Below are 13,355 nucleotides of genomic sequence, written 5' to 3' on the forward strand. Positions count from 1 at the left end.
GTCTGGCTCTCCACAGGTAGAGCTTAGCTCCAGGGCAGTGTAGATGTTATAGGTGATGCTGGGCGTTGTAGTGCAGGGGTTGATGGCGCAGCAATAATCAGTCCACAACTTAATGGCAGTTTCCTCTTATCTTTACTGGCAGTGATTAGGCAAACCGGGACTAGGGTACTGGCTAGAAGTGGAAGTTCAGGCAGCCAGGAAGCAAGTAAGGAATCCATCTCACCAGGTGAAGTTGGGGGCCTTTCCTTTCCACTAATCTCTTTGGCCCTGCTGCTTGTAGCTGTGCGGTGGCCCTCGTCCCTGAGTGCAACGTCTTTGTGCTCACCCGTGTGGCAGGCAGCTCGGGCCTTGCTGATGCGTCGCTCCCACGTGGTGGTGCTGGGCCCTGCAGTGCTGCTGAGCCTCTGGGCATCTGATGGGGCCAGAAGACCTGCAGTCTCCTGCCCTCCTGTTTCTGTTGCTGGGCCTTCAGTGCCCCACAGCCTCGGACTCCCGTGTCCCGTTCTTCTGTGTTGGTTCCTTCTTGGGTGAACTGCCGCGCAGCTCCACTCCCCAGATCCTCTCTTGTCGACGTCCTCACTTCAACTCATCACACTAAATCTAACTAACCCCGCCCCCAGATCCCAGTTGCCAAGGGGAGGGGCTCCCCTTGCTGGTCTGGAGCCAGGACAGTGTTGCATGCTTAGCAAAACCTAATTAGGGGACCCCTGCTTGCTTCCAGGCATGGCATCACCTCTTGTGAGGGAGGCAATGCCACTGTGGCAACCAGACCCCTGGGGTGCCACACTTACATTGGGCTCGTTGCTCGGGTCGAGCACCTGAGTATTCCAATTTGCTCGACCCAAGCAATGAGTACCCAAGCATTTTAGTGCTCGCTCATCACTAATGTAGATCTAAAGATGGTTAATTTTCTTCTTGACTAACAAAGTGTCCTTGTTATTATGCCTTTGGGATAGAAAAGCCAAACATGAACATTGGGAAAGAAAAGATTGGCCTCAGAAGGAATATATGATGATTAGAGGACAAAATTAGATCAATGCACCTTTGGCAGCACTAGATAGAATCTTACTGCCACCACTACATTTAAAGCTAGGCCTGAAGAAACAATTCATAAAGGTTTTGAAAAAATAAGTTTGTACATTGCATACATAGCACATAAGTTACCTGTACTCACCTTGTAACAACTGAAGGCAGAATTTTTCAATGGTCCATAGATCAGACAAAAATTATCCACATAGCAACTACACACAATTAGTTGAGGATATGCTCGTTAATTTCAAGAGACTTGGCTGTAACATGAGTATTAAGTCAGATCAATCAAAATATAGAATACATATTATATAAATATAAAATTTATATTTTGGGGTAGATACAATGTTTTGATCACCTCTTATTGCAAAAAAACCCGTAACTCTGGAGTTTTGTTTTTTTTTCTTATTAGACCATTTAACGATTGGATTAATTTACTTTATATTTTAATAGATCAGACTTTTACAAACGCAGCGATACCAAATATGAGGTTTTTTTATTGTTTTATTTTTAATGGGGAAAAGGGGGGTGATTTTAACTTTTGTGTTTTTTTAATACTTTAAAAACTTTTTTTTTAAACATTTTGCTGTATTTAAAATTCCCTTTAGGGGACTTGAAGCTGCGATCATCTGATCGCTTGTACTATACATAACTGCGCACCAGCACTGCCTTCTATAGCAAAAATCACAGGCTGGTTTTAACAGGAGAATTATCATAATAAGTATTGAGGTCTTCAGAAGACCTCCAACTCTCATGGTGGTAACTCATTGGTGCCCCACAATCATGTCATGTCATGATGGGCCATAATGTGCCGGGAAAGATAGGGGCTCCGTGTTTGGGTATTTATGCATTCAAAAGAAATTGTGTGACAAGTTTTTAATAGAAAATCATAGCACTGGCTCTCAATTTCATTAATCGTTTCTGTAAGCTTGTTCCAGCAGAGGAGCCGCCTGAATCACGGAGCAACAAACTTCCAGCGTAGAGCATCAAGTACAGCAACAAGCCTACATCAAGCCTAAAAAGCATCAATGAACTCTCATCATCCCCATCACAGGTCAGTGTAACTAAAGCCCTACTCATCATTAGTGGCACCCATGAAGATTAAGTACATAATGTAGAAAATCTGAAAAAAATGAATCTAGTGAAGCAGTTTTTTTGCACAGAGCACTCATGTTAAATATAAAAGAGCAAGTGATAAACAATAATTTAAAACAAAAAACAATTGGAGGGAAGAACAGAAAAACCTAGAGCTTGCTGTGTCTCTGGTATTGGCACTCTTTACATTAATTTAGTATGGGAACACATTTTGACTCGCCTGTGGTAAATCACAAAAGAGATTCTCCTGTGATTAATTGTTGGTGCCCATGTGACATGAATTAGTCAATGAATGACTTCAGTGTTTTAAAAAGCCACATTGTAGGCTCGGTTCCTTTGTCATGATGGTGAAGAGAAAGAAGCTTTCTGAGGACATCAGAACTGCTATTATTAGCAAACACAAGCCTTCCAAAAGGTATAAGGCCATCTCCAAAGACCTTGGTATCACAGTTTCAACAGTGTGCAATGTTATTAAGAAGTTTGCCAAGCATTGAACTGTCAAGAACCTCCCTAGACATGGGGGGAAGAGGAAAATTGACAAGAGATGTCTTCAATGGTTGTTGCGAATGGTGGAAAAAACACGTCAAACACCCAAACATCTGGGGTCGTGGTTTCAACAAGTATCATACGCCGCATACTATACCAAGCAGAGCTTTATGGGCCAAGGCCAAGGAAGAAACCATTGCTGATGAAAAGACATAAAAAGGAATAACTGATCTTTGCCAAAGAGTACTTTGACAAACCACAATCCTTCTGGGAAAAAGTTTTGTGGACAGATGAAACAAAAATAGAGCTTTTTGGCAATGCAAAGCGGCGATTGACGACGGGTGTCAGCTGATTCTGCCAGCTGACACCCAGCACTCAATGCCAGGAGCAGTGTCCGCACCACTCCCGGCACTTTAATCCGGTCAATGCTGATATCGCAGGCAGAGGGAAGAAAGCTCCTCTGCCTTTGGATTGAAGACCTGGCGACATCATCGCGGGGTTCCGATCGTTGCTTTGGTGACCCAATGTCGTCATGATGAAATGCGGGTCACCAGAGCTAGGAATGTTGCCAGATCATGCGCAGTGCATCATCTGGCAATTTTGTGTGTCAGTGCAGAACTGACAGATTGCATAGTATAGGAATGCTCCTGCATCCCTATACTATACAAGCGATCAGCCTGCAATTAGTGGGACAAAGTGTAAAAGTAAAAAAAGAGAAAAAAAAAAGAAAAAAAATTGTACAAATATTTTTAAAAAAAATCAGAATAATAATAGTAAAAAAAAATAATAATTATAATAATAAAAAAATAAAAATATATCGTACCCATAAATAACTATTTTTATGAATAAAAAAAAGAAACAAAAAAAACACAGATATTTGGTACTGCCATGTCCGGAACAACCTGACCTATTGAATTGTCCCACTAGTTAACCCTTTTAGTGAACACTGTAAAAAAATAATTAAAAAATGAGGCAAAAAACAATGCTTTATCATCGTACCGTCAAACAAAAAGTGTAATAAAACACAATCAAAAATACGAATGGTACTACTGAAAACGTCATCTAGTTTCTCAAGAAACAAGACACAATACAGCTCGATCAACGGAAAAATAAAAAAGTTATAGCTCTCATAATAAAGCGATGCAAACATAATTATTTTTTCTATAAAATATTTTTTTGTAAAAACGCCAAAACATAAAAAAACGTTATAAATGTGGTACCACTCGAAGAATAATGCTGTCATATTAATTTTACCACAAGCTGAAAGACATAAAAAAAAACAATTCCTAAATTGCTGGTTTTTGTTCATTCTACCTCTGAAAAATCAGAATAGAATACGATCAAAAAATGTCACATGCCCGAAAATGGTACCAATAAAAATGTCAAGTCGTCTTGCAAAAAACAAGCCCTCACATGACTCTGTTGGCTAAAATATGGAAAAATTACAGCTCTCAAAATATTTTGATGCAAAAACTAGTTTTTGCAATACAAAGTGTCTTTTATTGTGTGACAGCAGACAAACATAAAAACCCACTATGTCTGGTATCGCTGTAATCGCACCAACCCGAAGAATAAAGTCGCCTGATCAAATATATCGCATGAGGAACAGTGTAAAAAATAAACTAATCCTTCACCTGCTGTTGATTTGTTCATTCTGCTTCCCAAAGATCGCAGTAAGGCTTGGCCCATATTTATTCTGCACTCTGTGCTGAGTACTTACACAAGGGTTTCTGTGTAAATCTCTGAAATACGTGATTCAGACAGAACCCCCATTGGAAGATTCCCTTTAATGAGGCAGATGGAGGCACTGTGGACACCATCTGGCCTATGATCTGTCAGCATACGTCTTTCTATTAGGCACGCATAAAAGTGCCATCGCCCACAGTTTTGTGTACTTCTGAAAAGGACAACGCTGAACAGAGTCCAGAGTAACTCCGTCATCTGTTATCGGAAATATAGGGACTTCCACATTACTGGTAGCACAAAGGCTCTGGAAAAGTGCCATGGCTCATCGCCCCCAAAAGAAATTGATCAAATTCTGCACTCCCAAATCCAAATGCCCCCCTCCCTTCTGGGCTCCGGAGCGTGGCCCCTTTAAGAGGGAGGGAGCACAGAGCCAGGGAAGCTGCGTGTACCAGCAGCCGCAGCAGGGAGGCCGGAAGACGTCGGAGCAGGACCACGGCGGTAAGGGGGACGGCGTCTCTGCCTGGCAGGGGGCAGAGATGCCGATGCTACTGTACCCCCCCTTTACGCCCCCTCTTTTTTAGGCCAGCAAGAAATTCTTTAAGAAGAAGAGGGGCATGGATGTTCTCCCTGGGTTCCCAAGACCTCTCCTCCGGGCCAAATCCCTTCCAATTCACCAGAAAAAAGTTTTTTCATCTTACCCTTTTGGTGGCCAAAATGTTCTCTACCTCATAGATGTCCTCAGCGGAGACTGGAGCTGGGGTGGTACCTGGATCGTCAGAAAAATAATTAAGAACAACTGGTTTGAGGAGAGATAACGTGGAAGGAGTTGGGAATCCGTAAGGTGGCCGGAAGTTTTAGCTTGTAAGCCACGGGACTGATTTGCTTGAGAACCTCAAACAGGCCGATGAACCGCGGACCCAACTTATACGAAGGTATTTTGAGCTGAACATATTTGGAGGAGAGCCAGACCCTGTCTCCCGGACGGAATTGAGGCGGATCCAGACGTCTCTTATCGGCATGTTTCTTCATCCGCTCAGAGGACTGAAGAAGTGCAGATCTAGTGTCTTCCCAAATAGTAGAAAATTCGCTGACCAGGGACTCCGCGGCAGGATTGTCCACAGAAGCGGAGACGGGAAACGGAATCCGGGGGTGTTGACCGTAGACCACAAAGAACGGGGATTTGGAAGAAGACTCACTCTCATGGCTGTTATAGGAGAACTCGGCCCATTGTAGGAACTCAACCCAATCGTTATGGTGAGCATTGACGAAATGCCGGAGAAAGATGGTAAGGACCTGGTTGATAAGTTCCACTTGACCATTGGACTGAGGATGATAAGCAGAGGAGAAATCCAGGGTGACATCCAGCAGCTTACACGTAGCTCTCCAGAAGCGCGAAGTGAACTGGACCCCGCGATCAGACACAATGTGGAGGGGTAGGCAGTGGAGACGAAAGATGTGATGGATGAAGTCCTTAGCCAGCACAGATGTGGATGGGTGACCAGGCAAAGGGATGAAGGGGGCCATTTTAGAAAAGCGGTCAGTGACCACCCAAATGACAGTACAACTGGCAGAAACAGGAAGATCCATAATAAAGTCCATAGCAATGTGTTGCCACGGAGCAGAAGGTACGGGTAGAGGCAGGAGACGGCCAGCGGGAATATGCCTGGGAACTTTGTTGCGGGCACAGGAGGAACAAGCCGTAACAAAATCCGCAACATCCTTGCATAGAGAAGGCCACCAGTAATGCCAGGCGATGAGCAGGAAGGTCTTCCTCTGGCCTGCATGGCCGGCTAGTTTGGACGAATGACCTCAGAGAAGAACCTTCTTACGATCCGGAACAGCTACAAAAGTCTTACTGGGTGGAAGACGAGACAGGTCATACGGGGCCACAGTCATTACACTGGAGGGGTCGATGATATGCAGAGGCTCTTCCTCTTGGTTGGAGGACATGAATGAGTGGGATAGAGCATCGGCTTTAACGTTCTTGTCTGCAGGGCGGTAATGTAGAGTAAAGCAGAATCGGGCAAAGAACAGAGACCATCGGGCCTGACGCGGATTGAGTCTCTGGGCGTTTTGTGAATAGGCCAGGTTTTTGTGATCTGTGTTGATGATCACCGGGTGCAGAGCCCCTTCCTGCAGGTAGTGCCACTCCTCCAGCGCCAATTTGATGGCAAGCAGCTCACGATTTCCTATGGAGTAGTTGCGCTCAGATGAGGAGAAGAGCTTGGAGAAGAAGCCACAGGTTACCATTCTCCCGGACTGGGATTTCAGGGTGAGCACCGCTCCGGCTCCGGAGGAGGAAGCATCAACCTCCAGGAAGAACTGCTTGTTGCGATCCGGACGGTGCAGCACAGGGGCGGAGGAGAAAGCTTGTTTTAGGGAGACAAAGGCCTCCTCCACTTCGGAAGTCCATTCCTTGGTATTTGCTCCCTTACGGGTGAGTGCGGAGATGGGAGCGGTCTGGGAGGAGAAATGAGGGATGAAGAGGCGGTAATAATTTGCGAAGCCCAGGAATCGATGAATCGTCTTCAACGCCTCCAGATGGGGCTATTTTAAGACGGCAGAAACCTTCTCGGGGTCCATCCGAAGACCAGTCTCGGAGATAATATATCCCAGGAACGGAAGGGAAGTCTGCTCGAAGAGACATTTCTCAAATTTTGCATAGAGACGATTCTGCCAGAGCCTTTGCAGAACCTGATGAACATTCCTCTGGTGTGTGGGCAGATCAGGAGAGAAGACCAAGATATCGTCCAGGTACACCACTACGCAAGAATACAAGAGGTCATGGAAAATGTCATTAACCAGCTCCTGTAAGACGGCTGGTGAATTACAGAGACCAAAGGGCATCACGCGGTATTCATAATGACCGTCCCGGGTGTTGAATGCCGTCTTAAACTCGTCTCCCTGGTGGATCCGGACCAAATTGTATGCCCCACGTAGATCGAGCTTGGTGAAGACACTCGCGCCTTTAAGGCGGTCGAACAGCTCCGAGATGAGAGGCAGGGGGTACTTATTCTTGATGGTAATCTGGTTAAGACCCCTGTAATCGATACACAGCCGTATCGAGCCGTCTTTAACATAGTTTTTTTAAGGTTGAAGGAAGACTAAGTCCATCTAGTTCAACCGATAGCCTAACTCGTTGATCCAGAGGAAGGCAAAAAAAACCATGTGGCAAACACTAAGCTCCACATTGGGGAAAAAAATTCCTTCCCGACTCCATATGACAATCAGACTAGTACCCTGGATCAACGCCCCATCAAGGAATCTAGTATTTATAACCTGTAATATTATACTTTTCAAGAAAAAGATAGGAAAGACAGCGCACATAGGGCTTTATTTGTATAAAAGTAAATACCAGGTCCCACAATCAGTCTGACTCACCTTCTGAGGTTGTGTGAGTCACAACCAACTGTGAAGCACCTGTCAGATTGCCGCTGCAGGAGACCCCGCTGATCAGTAAACAAATGAGAGGAGATAAGAAGCCGGGCTGATCCTCCGCGCTGGTCCAGAGACACACAAGGGTTAATGATAAACCAAACCTTCTTTATTCCGCGTAGGCCAAGGAATAAAGAAGGTTTGGTTTATCATTAACCCTTGTGTGTCTTTGAACGAGCGCGGAGGATCAGCCCGGCTTCTTATCTCCTCTCATTTACTTTTCATAAAAGGCATCCATGCCCTTCTTAAATTTTAACAGTGAATCACTCATTACAACATCATGCGGCAGAGAGTTCCATAGTCTCACTGCTCTTACAGTAAAGAATCCCCGTCTGTGATTATGTTTAAACCTTCTTTCCTCCAGGCGTAGAAGATGCCCCCTTGTCCCCGTCTCAGGCCTTCTTTCATTTAACGAAGAAGAATCCTGCTCCAGCTGGGGATGTAGATTTCTGAATGAATCCCCTAGCAAGATTCTCCTTGATGTACTCAGACATGGCCCGGGTCTCAGCCTGTGACAAGAGGTAGATACGCCTGCTGGGAGGAAAAGAACCGGGTACCAGGTCGATAGGGCAATCATACGGCCTACGAGGTGGTAGTGTCTCAGCTTCTTTCTTGTCGAAGACGTCCGCATAGGACCAGTAGGGTGCCGGCAGACCAGGTAGATTAGCCGGAGTAGATGCAGGTCGAGCCGGACGAACCAGAACCAGGCAGGTCTCATAGCAATCCTGCCCCCAATGGAGCACCTCACCAGATCGCCAATTCAGGATGGGTTCATGTCTCTGTTGCCAGGGTAGACCTAGCGAAAGGGAGTGAGAGAGTCCGGATAGCACATGAAAGGAGATCCTCTCCGAGTGCAGCATTCCCACCTGAAGGGTTACAGGCTCTGTGACGACCAAGATGGTCTCCGGAAGGAGTTTTCCATCCACGGAAGCGACTGCCAATGGTTCGGCCAGAAGTTTGGTGGGAATCTGATACTGCTCCACAAGGGCCTGAGAAATGAGATTGCCAGCGGCTCCGGAATAAAGGTGGTCGGTCTCAAAGAAGCAGGTCTCACCACTGGAAATAGAAACGGATAGAGTCAAGGACGGAGAGGATTTATTCTTGCCTAGGACGACCTCTCCGAGCGGTCCTAGACAGTGGAGTTTCTCGGCTTCACCGGACAGGAACGGATCGGATGCTCCTTACTGCCACAGTAGAAGCAGCTCCCCTCGGCTCGGCGCGTCTCTTGGCGAGACTTGACCATCTTGGTCTGGTCAATCTGCATGGGTTCGGGCGAGATTGCCCGGGGAATTGCTGGTTGGGAGGCAGGTTTCTGGAATACAGGAGTGAGACCAGGAAATCTTCTCTCCCAGGTAGTCTCCTTAATTCGTTCCAAGAAACGGATGTCAAGCTAGTGACACAAGGTCGTCCAGGGTGGAAGGAATGTCCCGACCAGCTAGCTCGTTCTTAATCCATCCAGAAAGACCCTCCCACAAGGTGGACACCAGGGCCTCGTTGTTCTAGGCAAGCTCAGATGCGAGAGTGCGGAAATGTATGGCATACTGGCCCACGGTGAGACTCCCTTGGTGGAGACGGCGAAGAGAGGAGGCAGTAGAAGTCTTTCGTCCGGGCTAATCGAAGACCTTCCGGAAGGCAGAGAGGAAAGCCAGAAGATCGAACACCAGGGGATCCACTCTCTCCCACAGAGGGTTTAGACATGCCAATGCTTCCCCAGTGAGGTGAAACATCATGAACGCCACTTTGGCCCAGTCAGAGGGAAACTGATGTGCCAGGAGTTCAAAGTGCAGCGTGCACTGGTTTAGAAACCCCGGCATAAGATGGGGTCACCACCAAAACGTGGAGGTGCAGAGAGCTGGGGACCAGGACCGGATGCCATGACACTAGTAGGCTGAGGCGCCGCTGGAGCAGGTGCCGCTCGGCTCGAGACGGACACCTTTGGGATGGACAGCATGTCCAGGTGGGAGTTGACAGACCGCAGGTAGGTCAGGATAGTTTCCTGCTGGGATCTCTGACGAGACACCTCCTGGTACAGGTCAGAAAGCGAAGGAGTCTGGGGGCCTCCGGGTTCCATGGCCCGTGCAAACTGTTATAGATCCGGGTGGTGGAACCTCTTTGCTGCGGTGCAAGGAGGTACCAGAGGAGCGTGACTAAGTATCTACCCTGCCTGACCATCCATTGCCATTGGCCGGGGACTTTTTAGGATGGCGCACGTGGCCCCTTTAAGAGGGAGGGAGCGCGTGCCCTAAGCACATAGCCAGGGAAGCTGCTTGTACCAGCATCCACAGCAGAGAGTCCGGAAGATGCCGGAGCAGGACCGCAATGGTAAGGGGACGGCGTCTCTGCCTGGCAGGGGGCAGAGACACCGATGCTACATTAGGGTTGTGCTAGGGTTATGGTTGGGCTAGGGTTAGGGTTGGGCTAGGGTTATGGTTGTACTAGGGTTAGGGTTGGGCCAGGGTTAGGGTTGGGTTAGGGTTAGGGTTGTGCTAGGGTTAGGGTTGTGTTAGGGTTAGGGTTGTGCTAGGGTTAGGGGTAGGGTTAGGGCTAGGGTTAGGGTTGTGTTGGGGTTGGGATTTTTTCAGAAGTAAAGAAAAAAAATGATGACGATATGGCGATTAGTGTCGCTACTTGAATTTACATCGGGTGCTCGGGTATGCACCAAGCATCGCGGGTGCTCAAGTTGCATGCTCAAGTCTTCGCCCCATATGTTTTGCAGCTGTTATACGCCAAAAAAACTTGCGGCGATTGCCTGCCATGCACGAGCGATCCCTTCATGTCTTTTTTTGGGTGTCTAACAACCGTGAAACATGCGGGCGGGGCCTCGAGCATGTCACTTGAGCACTTGGTGCATACCTGAGTACCCGATGCAAAAAAAGTTATCAAATTCTGTGTCGTACCTCTGGGTTCAAAATGTTCACTATACCCCTTGATAAAATCTTTGAGGGTTGTAGTTTCCAAAATGGAGTCACTTGTGGGGGTTTTCCACTGTTTAGGCACATCAGAGGCCACCTAAACGCAACATGACGACCGCTAATTATTCAAGCAAATTTTACATTCAAAAGGTCAAATGAGGCTCCTTCCCTTCCGAACCCTGTTGTGCGCCCAAACAGTGGTTTTCCCACACATATAGGGTATCTGCTTACTCAGGAGAAATTGCACAACAAATTGCATGGTCCAGTTTCTCATGTTACCCTTATGAAAATGAAAAATTGGAGGCTGAAAAACATTTTTGTTGGAAAAATGTGAAAATGTTATTTTTACAGCTCAATGTTATAAACTTCTGTGAAGCACCTGGGGGTTCAATGTGCTCACCACACACCTAGACAAGCTCCCTGATGGGTTTAGTTTATAAAATGGGGTCACTTGTGGGTGGTTTCAACTGTTTAGGCACATCAGGGGCTCCCCAAACGCAACATTGCATCCGCTAATTATTCAAGCAAATTTTACATTCAAAAAGTCAAATGGCGCTCCTTCCCTTCTGAACCCTGCCATGCGCGCAAACAGTGGTTTTCACCCAGATATGGGGTATCTACCTACTCAGGAGAAATTGCACAACAAATTGCATCGTGCAATTTCTCCTATTACCCTTATGAAAATGCAAAATTGGAGGCTGTAAAACATTTTTGTTTGAAAAATATGAAAATTTTATTTTTACAGCTCAATGTTATAAACTTCTGTGAAGCACCTGGGTGTTCAAGGTGCTCACGACACACCTAGATAAGTTCCCTGAGGGGTCTAGTTTTCAAAATGGGGTCACTTGTGGGGGGTTTCAACTGTTTAGGCACATCAGCATCTCCTCAAACGCAGCATGGCATCAGCTAATTATTTAAGCAAACTTTACATTCAAAAAGTCAAATGGCGCTCCTTCACTTCCGAACCCTGCCGTGTGCCCAAACAGTGGTTTTCCCCCACATTTTGGGTATCAGCGTGCTCAGGAGGAATTGCACAACACATTTTTGGGTCCATTTTACCCTGATACCCTGGCAAAAATGAAAAAATTGGGGTCTAAAATAACATTTTCGTGAAAAAAAGTTAAATGTTCATTTTTTTCTTCCACGTTTCAAAAATTTATATGAAGCACCTGAAGGGTTAATAAACTGCTTGAATGTGGTTTTGAGCACCTTGAGGGGTACAGTTTTTAGAACAGTTTCATTTTTGGGTATTTTCTGTCATAAAGGCCCCTCAAAGTCACTTCAAATTTGATGTGGTCCCTAAAAAAATGTTTTTGTAAATTTTGTTGCAAAAATGAGAAATCGCTGGTCAATTTTTAACCCTTATAACGAAAAAAAAAATTGGTTCCAACATTGTGCTGATGCAAAGTAGACATGTTGGAAATGTTATTTATTAACTATTTTGTGTGACATATCTCTCTGATTTAAGGGCATGAAAATTCAAAGTTTGAAAATTGTTACATTTTCAAAATTTTCACCAAATTTTCATTCTTTTCACAAATAAACGCAAGTGATATCGAAGAAATTTTACCACTATCATGAAGTTATTACCTCATAAAGTGACAGTGGTCAGAATTGTAAAAATTGGCCTGGTCATTAACGTGCATATCACCTTGGGACGTAAAGGGGTTAAAAAAGCTAGAAAATGTCTTAAAAAGCCCAAATAATGACTCTAGAACCTCAGTCTGCTTAGCCCCCAAATGAGAAGCTCAAAGATACAAAAGTGAAGCACAATGAATTGGGAAAAAATGCATAATTGACAATGACAGGAGTTTTATTTTTACTTTAAATGATTGTACTTTGCTAAGTAACAGCTTCAGTCCATTGTAGCACTGTAAGTATGTTTCTCTATTGCAAATTGCACTGTTTGATGCACGTTATACAAAGTGACTGAAAAAGAGCTAATACAATGCCTTTGCTGCTCAGTATTATATGAATTGTTGACATTCATATTGTCAACCTTTAGCCAACTGCTACACAGTGACACCTGTCATGTGACTTACAACCAGGGACAGAATATTGAACAAATTTGGAAATATTTGGAACTCCAGGGTGAATACCAGGGTGCAATGAGACACTATAAATATTTTAATTTTATGTCGCAATACAACACCAAGGTATCAATTTAATTTTACATGCCAATTGCTTTTACTGGTATTCCTGAATCGGCTTACTTCAAAATGATCAATTCCTTGTTTTGATTGGTTTGGAAGGTTTATTTTTCTATTAATTTACAACCATTTGCTATTTATATTTTCAAAATTATAATATTTTTTGTAAAATTGATGTTGACTTATTATTCTGAACATCAAATTTGACAAAGTAATGCAAGACGTTAACAAGCCATCTCTTTGCTAAACTTGTTAGGTGACAGGTGTATTGAAATATGACAAATTTAAAAACTGCTTGGCAATATTCTTAACAATTTTCTTCAACATTCTTAGCTCTGTACAGTAAATAATTTAACTTTCATGTCTGTACACAGTCAGGAGTCTTTAATGGTATAGTTTAAGATGTTAATCTAAAGTAAAAAGTAGTGTTGAGCCACCCCCGTAGTGTTCGAGTTCGGTTCGGTTCGTCGAACACCCGTGTGTTCGCCGAACTGTTCGTCGAACTGTTCGTCGAACACCTTCGAACACCGTTAAAACCAATGGCAGGCAAACAAAAACACAT

At 44.9% G+C, this 13,355-nt stretch overlaps 1 long non-coding RNA gene across 2 annotated transcripts in view; it reads left to right on the forward strand.

Annotated features, from left to right (window-relative positions):
• The window catches only part of LOC141167173 (uncharacterized), a 240,078-nt gene that overhangs the window by 201,090 nt on the left and 25,633 nt on the right, over positions 1 to 13,355 (forward strand). The window contains exon 3 of one of the 2 annotated variants that reach the window (XR_012251407.1): positions 1,958 to 2,083. This is a non-coding gene — a long non-coding RNA (uncharacterized lncRNA). The remainder of the gene's footprint in view (positions 1 to 1,957; positions 2,084 to 13,355) is intronic. The other variant, XR_012251408.1, reaches the window with a different exon arrangement.

This window comes from Phyllobates terribilis, unplaced genomic scaffold (genome assembly GCF_046119375.1).
Source record: "Phyllobates terribilis strain yellow unplaced genomic scaffold, ASM4611937v1 Scaffold_1__5_contigs__length_1240528914, whole genome shotgun sequence".
In the NCBI taxonomy this organism is placed as follows: domain Eukaryota; kingdom Metazoa; phylum Chordata; class Amphibia; order Anura; family Dendrobatidae; genus Phyllobates; species Phyllobates terribilis.